General features: G+C 44.9%; 1 pseudogene; it reads right to left on the reverse strand.

Moving 5' to 3' along the window:
* Positions 1-1,168: 1,168 nt before the first annotated feature.
* LOC150055411 (retinoic acid receptor RXR-beta pseudogene) lies at positions 1,169-2,745 on the reverse strand (annotated as a pseudogene).
* Between the last annotated feature and the right edge of the window lie 10,437 nt (positions 2,746-13,182).

Consider the following 13,182-nt stretch of genomic DNA (forward strand, 5'->3'; position numbering starts at 1 on the left):
TTTTAGTTTGAAGTCTATTTTATCTGATATGAGGATGGCAACTCCAGCCTGTTTATGGGGGCCGTTAGCTTGATAGAGTTTATTCCAACCTCTCCTTTTCAAAAGGTGTTTGTTTTTTTGGGGTAAGTTGTGTCTCTTGAAGACAGCAGAAAGATGGATCTTGTTTTTTTTTTTTAATTTGAAAGCGATTTTATGTGCAAGTGAGAGGGGAAAGGACCCCCCTTCCCCAAAGAAAATCATGCTGCCCCAGCACTCAGTCTCTGTAGGCTGGCCCCCTTCTCTCAGCGCTCCTGCCAGGGTCTGTGTCCCCAGCCCATGCTGGGGACTACACACCCCACGCCAGAGAACCAGGCCCTGTCACCACAGCCCAGACCCCTGACAGAGCTAGACAGGAAGGGGGGAGAGCTAGGAAAGACAGGGGCAGACCACCTCAGGGCCCTGCCTTGCCCAAATACCAACCTCCACCACTGGCATTCCTTAGTCAACCTGGGAAAGTACAGTACTTCTTTGAGTCTAACTGCAAGTCTCTATCCTTAGTGGAAATTAAAAATAGCAGATTGCTTCCTAACATCTCCAGCAGCCCCTTCACCACCACTACCTTTTTAAAATTTTTCTGTCCTACTGTAGTAGGTGAAGAATAAAAGGGGTCTTTGGACAGAAGACAGTGATAGGGCCTCCTTCCTCTGCTCACATCTGCCAAGTTTGGAAGGAAGGAGGCCTATCAGAGTCTACTTCTGTGTCCATCAGTTTTGGGAGGCCTGCCCCCCAACATCCACCTCTAGGAGAGTCTCCCACCTCCACTTCTCAGATGGGAATGAAGCAAGGTGAGAAGGAAACAGGGTTCCAGGAATGGGGCCAGTGCGTTGTGCTGGGAGAACAACAGGGGTGAAAAATCACCCCTAATCATGAGAGACCCTGACAAGTTCAGAGACTCAAGGCCACTGAAGGGAGACATCCAGTCCTCTCAGGGACCTGAGGGACCCCCTCTGACTTGAGATGTCAAACAAACCCCTTAGAGGGTGGGCAGATCTCTGGAGGTTTGGTTCTGCTCTATATCCCTCCACTCAAGGTTCTGTCTGGGCACACAGTCCCTGCCACGCTGCCCCAGGCTCAGAGTCCTCTTGGAGGGCACTCCTCAGGTGTGAGGAGCACACAGGTGGGTGTGGGCTCAGGCTAACTGGTGTGGAGCCTCCAGCATCTCCATGAGGAAAGTGTCAATGGGGGTGTCGCCAATGAGCTTGAAGAAAAACAGATGCTCTAGACATTTAAGGCCAATGGACTGGAGGGAGGGAAGACGTAGCAGCAGCTTGGCAAACCGTCCCTGTTGCTCAGGGTACTTCTGTTTGCAGTAGGTTTCCAGCGACACATACACTTTCTCTCGAAGGACTTCTACCTCACTGGGAGTGGAGAGGCCCTTGGCATCTGGATTGAACAGAATGATTGCCCGCAGGCAGCCAAGCTCTGTCTTGTCCATCCTCATGTCACACATTTTGGACACTAGTTCTGTCAGCACCCGATCAAAGATGGCTCCCACGCCTGCGGAATGGGCTGAGTTGCGGTGCACATGGAGACCTGTGGTGAGGAGGATGCCATCTCGGACCTCGATGGACCGGTGAGAGAAGGAAGCAATGAGGAGATCATTCCAGCCTGCCCATAGCAATATGACCTGGTCATCCAGAGGCAGAGAGGAAAAGTGTGGGATCCTCTTCGCCCACTCAACAAGCGTGAATAGTTGTTTGTCAGATGCCTGACAAATGTTAGTCACAGGGTCATTTGGGCTGCTGCCGCTACCCCCGGTCCCCCCAGGACCCTCAACACCCTGGTCACTCTTCTGTTCCACAGCAAGCTCTGCCTCCAGGATCCTGTCCACAGGCATCTCCTCAGGGGCTCCCCCAGCCCCTTCCCCATCCCCATCCTTGTCCTTTCCCCATTGATGCTCCTCCTGTACCGCCTCCCTCTTCATGCCAGTGGCTAAGCACTTCTGATAGTGGCAGTACTGACACCGGTTCCGCTGTCGCTTGTCCACCGTAAAGTCTTTGTTGTCTCGGCATGAGTAGGTGAGGTCCTTACAGATGGTGCGCTTAAAGAAGCCCTTGCAGCCCTCACAGCTGTAAACCCCATAGTGTTTGCCTGAGCTTCGGTCCCCACAGATTGCACATTATCTCTTGCCAGCCCCAGGGCCACCTGGAGGGGGTGGACAGTGCAGGCCCCGGACCCCTAAGACTGGTGGCTTCACATCTTCAGGGGGGCCAGACCCACCCCCAGGGAGCGACACTGTAGAGTTAATCTGGGGGCTGCTGACAGGCCCGGAAAATCCTGGGGGAGCTGGAGGGGGCAGACTAGCGGACCCCATGGAAGAACTGATGACTGGGAAAGGGGAGCCCAGCGGAGGTGGTGGCATTGGGGGTGGGGGTGCTGAAGGGGGCAAAGGTGGTCCAGGAGGAGAAGGGGGTGGGATTCCCTGGGGAAGGGGATTCGGGGAGGAGCTGTCTGGGCTTCTGGAGTCCCGCCTGCTGTCGCCAATCCCGTCCTGCCCAGCCTCCCCGGCTCTGGCTCCGGGGTTTGTTGCGCTCCGGCTGCCATTGCCGCGGCCGCGGGATCCAGCCAGGGCCGCCGCTGCCACCACCGGGACACGACCCCACAATGCATTCCTTTTCTCACCCCCACTGGCCCACACTGCCCCGCGGCATGCCGCTCGGGGAGGAAGGGCGGGCGGGCGGCCCAGGACATGGGTCCGGGCCGAGGGGAGCAGTCCCGGAAGAGGCGCCAGGGATGGCCCAGGGGTGACCGCAGGGGAGGGGGACTGATCGAGCGTGAGGAGGCCCCAAAGGAAAAAGGCTGGGGCCCAGAGCGGATGGCATCAAGCCCAGCTCGGCACCAAAATGACAGCACCGACGAGGCAGCCATCTTTGTACAGATGGGAAGTCTCCTCACTAGCTCCAGCCCCCTCGAGCTGCTGGAGGCGGAGGAGGAGGCAGCGGCCTCCCCCCCTCCCCGCCTGCTCTGGATCTTGTTTTTTGATCCACCTAGATAATCTATGCCGTTTAATTGGAGAGTTAAGTCTATTGATATTGGGAGTCAGGATTGAGAAATATTTATTAGTTCCTGCCATTTTTACATGCTTTCATTAGGGCCTGTGTCTTGATATTTTTTGTGGTACTTAGATGTTATGAGTTTTAGGTGCCATGTTTTTCTCTGTGTTATATTTGTGTTGGTTTTCCATGTGTAGAACATCTTTGAGAATTTTCTGTAGTGTTGGTTTTGTTGCTACATAATGTTAAAGCTTTTCCTTGGAATGGAATGTTTTTATTGTTCCCTCAGTTATTAATGAGAGTAGCTGGGTACAGTATTCTCGGTTGGTAGTTATTTGACTTCAGGGCATGGTATATATCATTCCAATCTCTTCTTGGTTGCATGGTTTGTGCTGAGAAATCTGGGGTTATTCTGATTGGTTTGCCTTTATAGGTGATTGTTCTCTTCTCCATGACTGCTTTTAGGAACCTATCTTTGGCCTCTATTGATCCAGTTCAGATTATAATGTGGCGGTTGGATGCCCTTTTCTAGTCAGGTTTGTTTGGGTTTCTAAAAGCTTCTTGTATCTGGATGGGCCTGCCCTCTTGGAAATTGGGGAAGTTCTTTGAGAGTATTCCCTGAAGTATATTTCCAATACCATTGACCTCCTTCTCTAGACCCTCCTCAATACCAATTAGCCTTAAATTAGACTTCTTAATTGTACCTTGGACCTCCTGCAGCATTTTCTCATATTTCCTAGATTTGAATTGACTCATTTTCTGCTCTTTTCTATAATAACTAAGTTATCTTCAACCCTGGAAATTCTCTCTTCTGCATTGTCTAATCTGCTATGGAAGCTGCTTTATTCTTCATCTCCCTTGCTTCTAATTGCTCATTTTTGATGCATTGCATCTCTTGTTTTAGATCATGTATGGATTTCTTTAGCTTCTTGATTTCCATTTGAGTCGTTAGCTCAACAGCTTTATTCTCTTTGGACATTTGTTGGATTCTATGAATTCGTCCACTTTTCTTTGAAAAACCTTTATTATGGCCTCCTTTATGGCTTCCCCTTTTTCACATATCACCTTGTTTATGGTTTCTTCTTGTTTACCTATGGCTTCCTTCCTGATCTCCTTCTTTATATTTTCACATTTTTCATTAATGATGTTTATCAATTGCATTTGTATAGCACTTGGAAGGCTCTCCTCTAGATTTGCCACTGACTGATCCATTGCCTGTTTATGTTGGGTGGGAGATGTTGGGTGGGTGACATGTTTCTTGAGTTTCTTGTTCTGCCCATTTGAAGATGGGAGCAAGATTAATACCAAATAAGATTATAATTTTTCAGCTGTAACCAACCTAGACCTTTTTAGTTGGCTGATATTATCTCGTTTAGTTTGGTAATAACACTCTCTGTTTCTTTTTGTACACTTATATACAAATCTAATACAATCACAGATGACCAATTTATGACCCAAACAGTAAGCCCCTCAATCCAATCTCTAATGTATTTAAGTCCCTCTGGACCTAGAGTATAATTGAACATCTAGGTACATAGCATTGCTCAACAACCATCAAATGTAGATCTATGCATTATAAGAGTTGAAGGATGGACAGAGGACCAGAGATAGAAAAATAATATGAAAGATGACACAGGAGGTAGGAAAAGAATAATACAGGAGTGTAAGAATATTATAATAATGAAGAAAGGGTATCATGTAAGGATAACTGACCTAAGGTGATAGACAGAGTATTTGTGTAGAAAGTTTAGATGAACTTAGATAAAACTTATCAAAATAAGAAGAGTATATAAGAAGAATATATAGAGAAAAAAGAAAGGTTGATATAGGAGATTTCAATGATACCAATTTAAGTAAGAAAAGAAAAAAAAGGAAACAAAGAAACAAAACAGCAACAAAATAAAACAGAACACACATACACACACACACACACACACACACGCACAATGAAAACAAAAACAAAAACAGAAAAAAAAGTAAAAAGGTGGGAGGAGATTCCTCACTGTTCTGAGTTCTTACCCAAGAGATACTAGGGTTCAGAACCCGGAGTTTAAAAAGCAGGTGACTGTATCAATGTGGATATTGTTTTTATTCAAACTGTACCCAGAGCTGTCACTGTGTTTCTAGGAACGACCACAGTGACAGCAGGATTGCAGGAAAAGAGAGGAGAAAAAAAGGGGAAAAAAAAGGAATGAAGTATAACGTTAGAAAAAAAGGTGTAGGTTAAATGGCAAAGAGAAAAATAAGAACATTTAAAAATGCAAATGATATGGGGTAAAAAATAATAAAAGGGTATTCTTCAGTTTTTTTTTTGGTGGGGGGTGAGGTTAGGAAACTTGTATCACCACTAAACTTGGGATCTAAACACTTCACAAAGTCTTTTTCTCTTGTGATTTGGCTTTGCGGTTTTTTGGATGAGATTGCTTGTTTGGTAAAACAGCTCTGAAAGATCCGTGGCGGCTTTGTTTACTAGGTCTGCAGTGGTGCAGGGGGATGGACTTCAGCAGTGCTGGGACTGGATTTCTGGCTAAGGGATCTCTGGGGAATCCTTTGCCCTATACGTTGGTGGCTGTCAGAGACATTCTCCCCTTCCCTGAATTCTTAGCATAAGAATGTGCCTGCATAGTTCCTTGCCCTAAGGTCACTAAGCAACCCTTGCCTGCTTGTATTGATATGTAAACATCCTACCACCTGACCTCCTACCCTGAGCAGTACCCCAACCCCCTCTTGCCTCTCCTGAAGAGGCATATAAGCCCCTGTGTGAAAAATAAAATTCGCAGCTTGATCAGAACGCTTGTCTTGCTGCCTTCTTCGTGTCTCCTGTCCCTTTCATTCCTCCCTCTAGGTTCTTGGCCCTAGTTGACGTCCCACCGGACTGGACAAATGGCGCCCAACGTGCGGCTCGAGTGCCCGCGAGGCTGAGGAACGCTGTCTTCCAGGAAACCTTGGATCCAAGTGATTGTGTGACCAGCTCGGAGTAGCCTGCCCGAGACATCTCGGTCAACGCTGAGTGGAGATGGCGAAAGGTAAGTGACTGACCATGGGACAGGCATCATCGTCACAGGAATTGTTCATAGGCTCTCAAGACACGAAGAATTTGGGTTAAAAAGAATTAAGTACGGCGAGGAGGTACTGCGACAGGCCTCCCGACCCCCCTTCTAAGTAAGTACGGCGAGGAGGTACTGCGACAGTCCTCCCGACCCCCTTCTAAGTAAGTACGGCGAGGAGGTACTGCGACAGGCCTCCCGACCCCCTTCTAAGTAAGTACGGCGAGGAGGTACTGCGACAGGCCTCCCGACCCCCTTCTCTCATGCCCCGGCTCTCCACGAGCCCGATCCCCCTATGCCTGATTTATCAGCCTTGCGGCGATCACTCCAACATAGACGGGAACATATTCAACTCCTTAAAGAGTTGCGTTCCCTCCCTCGATTTAGAACTCTGCCACCTTGATTTTGAAAAACCAAACCTTCTTAGCTTTCCCGGTAACCCAGAGCCAAGCTGGAGATCAGATTCATGTAGTTATTGCAATTGTGGTCAAATAAGGAAGATTTTCTGCTTGAAACTGTAAATAGTGCATGCTTGGCCATGTATGCTGTAAATAGCCTTTACCAAATGTGTTTGACAAGAATTGTTTTTATGTAGATAAAATGATCATTGATCTTAAAGATTGCTTTTTTACAATTTCCCTACACTCTGATAATATTTTGTTGGCGGCTCAGAACATGTCAGATCTACAAAATTACCCTGTGCTCACAGTGTCTAGATTTAAAAGCAGAGGTATGGAGATTTCAGATCCCCAGGCCGAGAAGGTCTGGGAGGCCTTAACATGCGCTATGTTAATGGTGGCCATTCTTTTCAATTGGGCCACATGGGACTGCATATGTCTCCTGGTGAGAGGGAGGAAGATTAACTTGGGAGAGGATCCTCTCCTTGGGGTCTATCAGACTTTATCTGCCCTTAAGGCATCTAGGGCCAAGGAAACTTTAAATAAGGAGTGCTCAGAGTTGTGGAAAGTTGGCCCTTCCACTGCTCAGGTTTTAGAGCCTTGCCCTGAGGAGAGATTTTTGGGCCCCTTTGATCCTGGGATTGGGCCCCAGAGCCCTACACTAAGTGCTCCTGCCCCAAAATTTGCAGCAGACAATTGGAGGGCAGAGCAGCCTCCGCCATTTTACTCCCACGCTTCACCTCGTGTTAAACCGGAAGAGGAGGTTAACCCGCCATATCTCGGCAGCTCCTCCCCTGAAAGGAAAGGGCGGGTTAAGCCGCCAATTTACTCCTCCCCACCATGCTTGATAAATGCTAACCCTGGGGGCAATAGACCTGCCCTAAAAGACCTTAAGAAAGCAGTCTCCAAAAATGGGCCTAATTCGCCCTGGGCCAAAACCATCCTCCAAAGCCTGGCTCATCAGCAATCCTCTCAGGTCTTAAGCTCCCAGCAACTAGAAATTGCCACAGGCCCCAGCTCTTGGGTGTAGCTGGCCTAGCAGCATCTTAGTAATTGGCATGCTCCCTGTCCTGACTAGAGCCATTCAGCCGCTGTTATGGAGAGACAAGATACGGATGTTGTGGCATTCTATGATGACTGCATTAGTTATGAAAAAATTAGCATAGAACTGCTCCCCCAATTCTAGGGGCCACAGTCTAATTGCATGCCCCCTGCCCTGTGGGTGGAGCAATGACCTATTGGCCGGGAAAACAATTGGAGCTACTAAAATTAATAAGGATCAGGCAAATACAAGTTTCAAATACAGGTTTCTTCATGATCTCCCTGCAGTATGCCCATGGGAATGACCCGACCAGGGCTCCCAAGTCTTTTATCAATTCCTAATAATTTGTATATTTATGCTATTGAGATAAGATTGCTTTTTCTAGAAACAGTGGTTTTCCTTTAACAACCTTTTTTATAAAAGATGCCCAGGTGAAAAGCAAAGGCCTCCGGAGGTAAGTATCGGCCGACCCCCTGTTTGTTTCGTTTTGTTTTATTTTTATAAAAAAAGATAAATAAAAAGTGCACTCTGGGCCTAAAACAGAGGCCTGGGTGGTCAAGGGACGCCTTGGCCCCCCTTCCCCTTCTGAGTTTCTTGTGGATAACAGGGCATGCCTGAGACTCCCACCAGCAAGACATGTCTAAATCTAAAAACAGCTGAGCTCATGTTTTTGTGTTAAGTGTATCTGATTGAGTCCAATTTTCTTGTTATATGTCAATGTCTGATTCTGTTTAAAAGTCTCCGCTTCTCTGTCTTGTTTGTGTTACATAGTTTTCCTTGGGTATTTTTTGTTGTTGTTTTGTCCAGTTTTGTCTTTAAAGTTGGTACCAGTTTTAAATATGGATTCTTATGGTTTTTCTGCATGTACTCAAGCATCTATTTGAATATTTCTGGGAAGTAAAAAGTTTTGGCTCCACTCGGGCCTGGTATGGCCCCTCCCAATCGGCTGCAGCTGAGGTGAGCAGAGGCCAGACAAAGCAGCTGCAGTCTTCCTTCTAGTTTCCTTTTTCCTACAACCTGCCGAAGTGACAGTCTGGAGACAGTTGGTGGCAGGACACAAACTTCAGTCTTAAATTTTAGCTAGTCGCTTTGTTAAAAAGCTTTGTTTTAAAACTTGGTTGTCACCCACAAGAATAAGATTAGCAAAAAACCCTCATGATACTAAAATTTCTGGAAAATGAACGGCCGATATTAATTTTGCGCGCTTTAAGATCTTTGAGTATGAATGTGTGTACGAATGGGTGTGAGTGAACATGTTCAAGGTTAAATTGTCAGCATGCTGTATAAAACAATGGTTGAGCTCATTTGAAACACAAAAGCAATTGGGTAAATCTAAGTCTAAACTTCAAGAAAATTAGTAGGTTTGAATGTTTCCTATGTCTCAAAGGGTTATTGCATTGTCTTAAAGAAAAACTGGTAAATATTTTTCTAGATCCTGAAATCTGCATTTTATTGCAAGGCATACAGCTGTTTACATTGTAAACATTGTATCCTGTTTAGCACAGAGGTGTTAGGGAATTTGGAATTTGTTACTTTAAGTTAAAGTTTGGAAACATGTATTAGAGATTTAAATGTAAAATTGTTCATTAACGTCAGAAATTTTGCCTGTCTGTCTTTTCTTGCAAATCTGATGGTAAAATGTGGATAATGTGATTAGTATTTTAAAGGAATGTTTAAAGGTTTATCTCCATGCTATTGGGTGTAAAAAAAAAAAAAAAAAAAAAAGGCAAGAGGAGTGACTTGAGCCCTAGGGGGCCTGAAGGCAGAAGGAGTTCTTTGTGCCCTTAAAGGTTTTTCAATTGCAAATAAAGGCTAAGGTGTTGATTGTTTAAGCCAGTATCAGCAAAATTTTTAAGAACATTGGAAATGGGTTTCTAAACAATATTTGAAAGTGAAGTTGTCTTAAATGTTTAAAGAAAGAGAAAAAAGGAAAATCAGGACTACCAAAGTAATTGCTTAATTGCTATTTCAGCTTGCTCTTGTAACTTCCAGCTAGCCCATGGAGAAGAACAGCAATCCTTATTCAGATGTAACTTTGGCTTTTACCAGGTTCTAGGTAAGCTCATGCTTAGAGACTATTTCTGTGTCGACCACCTTGTTGCTCTAATTGGAATAACGTGGCCTTTTGTAGGACTCACTGATCTGAAAACTGCAGTTTTGAGCCAACCCCGGGCAAAGCAAGGTCCCTGTGAGACTGTGGTGTCTAATCTGCCAGCAGAATGCTGAGGCAGAGTTGCTTTGGAGCTCAAAGTGGCAGAGTGCTAGCCTTGAGCTGGAGAGCTGAGGGACAGTACCCAGGCCCCGAGTTCAAGTCCAGCAACCAAGCAAGTGAAATGCCAATGGGATGTTTATCCCTGTGTGGAGAGACACTACTGGGACAACGAAGCATCCAGATGCAGAAAGCCTCTGTGTGGATGGCAGAGATGGTGTCAGATCCTAGAGTCACTCGTGCTTGGCCATTCAATATTAATCAGAGCCAGGAGGTCATAGAATAGTTTGTAAGCATGCCTTACTAATGCCTGTGCCTTCCAAAACTGGGCAGGAACTTGTCAATCATCTGTGATAATGGGTAGTTTAAAGTCCTAACTGAGTAAAGTTTGATTTGACTCCAGCCACAAATTCAGGAGTTTGTGGATCTGAGACTTGTGTCTCTATTAATCTGTTTAGATCTGACAACTAAAGCACTGTTTAAGGTTGCAGAGATTTAGTTTCCCAGACAATCAGGAAAATGCCTTTGCAAATGGGTGCTAAGTAAACTAAACTATTGTAGCCAAAAAAGGTTTGTGCAGTTGTTAAATGTTGAATATGATCTCTAGTTTGGAGCAAATCATTGTTCCTGATAGCTAATCCTGGCAACCCCTTGGTAAAATAGGCTAAGCCTTTTAAGGTTCCTGGTCAAGTACAGAGACAACGCCCCTGAGTCAGCTTGAAGAAGTTATAGAAGATGAATCTCCGCCCGTCAATCCCCTTTAGATAAAGGGACCAGGGAATCATTGGGAGAATTCACTGAAGTCAGGCCTTAGGTTAAGCTGCTTTAACCAGTTTGCGCAGAAATTTGCAGGCAATCCAGCAGGAGGTGTGACATTCCATTGGAGTTCCTGAGAAATAAAGCTGCTGCCACATATTCTGCCCTGGCTGATTCCACCACCACCGCACAGCTGTTTCCTGAGCTCCTGCGGGGCGGGACGCGCCCGCAGCAAAAAGACAGACACATCAGCTAGTGTGTCTTGCTTCTTGTTCAACATGGCCTCCCTTCTAGGGATCAGGGCCTCTGTCTCCCCTCTCAGATTAATGCCTATGATATTGCCTAAATCCTCACCCCTCACTTATTTTAAGGTTTAGGGACGATATGTCAGAGACATTCTCCCCTTCCCTGAATTCTTAGCATAAGAATGTGCCTGCATAGTTCCTTGCCCTAAGGTCACTAAGCAACCCTTGCCTGCTTGTATTGATATGTAAACATCCTACCACCTGACCTCCTACCCTGAGCAGTACCCCAACCCCCTCTTGCCTCTCCTGAAGAGGCATATAAGCCCCTGTGTGAAAAATAAAATTTGCAGCTTGATCAGAACGCTTGTCTTGCTGCCTTCTTCGTGTCTCCTGTCCCTTTCATTCCTCCCTCTAGGTTCTTGGCCCTAGTTGACGTCCCGCCAGACGGGACAGGTGGCCCTGTCAGCAATACCTCTAAGGCTCCAATTGCTTTGGCCTGGGTCATTGCCAGCAGTCAAGATGGCACTGCTCTCAGCTGACGGGGGAGGGCCTTCCTCCCAATGCCGTTTCTGGAGCAGAAGTGGAAACTTCTCAGAGGTACTAACAAATTGCTGGATTCTCCGGTTCCGTGAAGCTGACAGGTCCGTGCACGGCCAGTTCTTAGCTCTGGGCTCGTGCAGGCTCTGTGTGGCTCTGTCTGCAGCCAGCCAGTCTGTGCTGCTGTGGAGCACTTTCTCCGCTCTGATTCAGAAGAGCCTTTGTCTTCCCAGCCGCTACATGGCGTAGCTCCACGCTCTTTTTTCGAGCTGGTATTCTTCCTTTTTTTCCTCTCTGCCTGAGTTCTCTGTGGTCCTAAAGCTTACTTAGAATCAATTTCTGTTATAGGACTGTCTCCTGCACTGCCAGTACATGAATCTTGGCTGGAGCTCTGGACGTATCACTCTGAACCGCTGACATCTTCCGCCGATCTCCAATGCCTATGAAATTTTCAAGCAAAACAAAATTAAATGATGATGTGTGCTTTTCTCCTAGTGTGAAGTATCAATGCCTCATATGAAAAATTCCCCATAAATATTCATTGATATTTCTGATAATAACAATTATGTGACGTAACTATATGAAAGAAACCATACAAAATAGTTCGTAGAATGTAATAACACTTGTAAGAAGTTTCAAAAGTAGACAAAATTTGACTATACTTTATGCTAAGATACTAGAACTGGTATCTTGACAAGAGCTCAGAAAGACTCACCCTGAACCACTGCCATCTTCTGCCCATCTCCCAAAAAACTGTTTATCTTAAACAAGAATTAGACTGAAATTGCTCATTTTAAATGCCATGTTTATGTAATTCTGATGGACTCTAGAAAGAAATTGGTGTATATGTGTGAGGGTGCACAAAGATAGGGTGAGTTATTAAATAGACATGAGGGCACAGCCTCTTACCAAATGCATTACTCTATGGGGAATTACTGCTATATTCCACCCTAATGGAACATTCACATTCCACATGAAGTCATTGAGTGAGTAGTTTTGGAAGCTTTAAATGTGAATATTTTCTGCAATAATTTTGATTTCAAATGTACTAGGAAAGTAAGATGAATTCCTTATCCTATATCTCATGGCAAGACTGAGCTGACTGACTGATGTGAAGATTAAGTCTGTGTGTCTACTTCGCACAGCACTGTGGGAGCATTGATCTGATCATAAATAATGTAGCTTGTACTTGAAGGCCAAGGAAGTTTCCTTTCTTAACACCTTACAAGTTCAATTTTTTTCAGTCATTTAGGGAATAGCATGAGCAAAGTGCTCAAGTAGAAAAACAATAACTTAAAAATAGAGAAAATAGGACAGGGTTTTTCACACATTTCATCAGTGCTTCATAATTAAAAGACCACAGGAAAGTTTAATGCAATCTTTAAAATTAGTTGCATTGTAATTTCAAATTTTGAATGATGTTTAAGTAATTGTGCATAGCATTTTTGCTTCAACATGTCAGCTTTTGAGTATAGTGCATCATGGTCTGTCACTACTTCCATCATTCTTCCTCATATAGTCAGATATTTTTGTATATTATAAATATCACAAGTACAATATACTGCCCTGAAATATGTACTCATTTTACATTTGTATATTAGAATAAGGAAAGAAAAAAGAACATGTAGCTTGCTTGCTTACTCAGCTCACAGTTTATAAGGCATGGGGAAATTTTTCTATAATGATGATTGTGCTAAGACTACAAGAAGCATAATATACTTCTAAACTCTAAAAATTGAGATAACATCTTACATAGCACATATATGTTACAATAGCTTTCTATTGTATAGTATTCTATATATGAGGAAATAAGAAAATAGACAGAGGCTAAAAGAGGCTATATGAAAAAAACTACTATTGGAATACTATGTCTGACATAGTATTGTGCTTACATACTCCTGGTTTCTGTATAGCCA

This window comes from Megascapheus bottae, chromosome 13 (genome assembly GCF_031878675.1).
Source record: "Megascapheus bottae isolate mThoBot1 chromosome 13, mThoBot2.hap1, whole genome shotgun sequence".
In the NCBI taxonomy this organism is placed as follows: domain Eukaryota; kingdom Metazoa; phylum Chordata; class Mammalia; order Rodentia; family Geomyidae; genus Megascapheus; species Megascapheus bottae.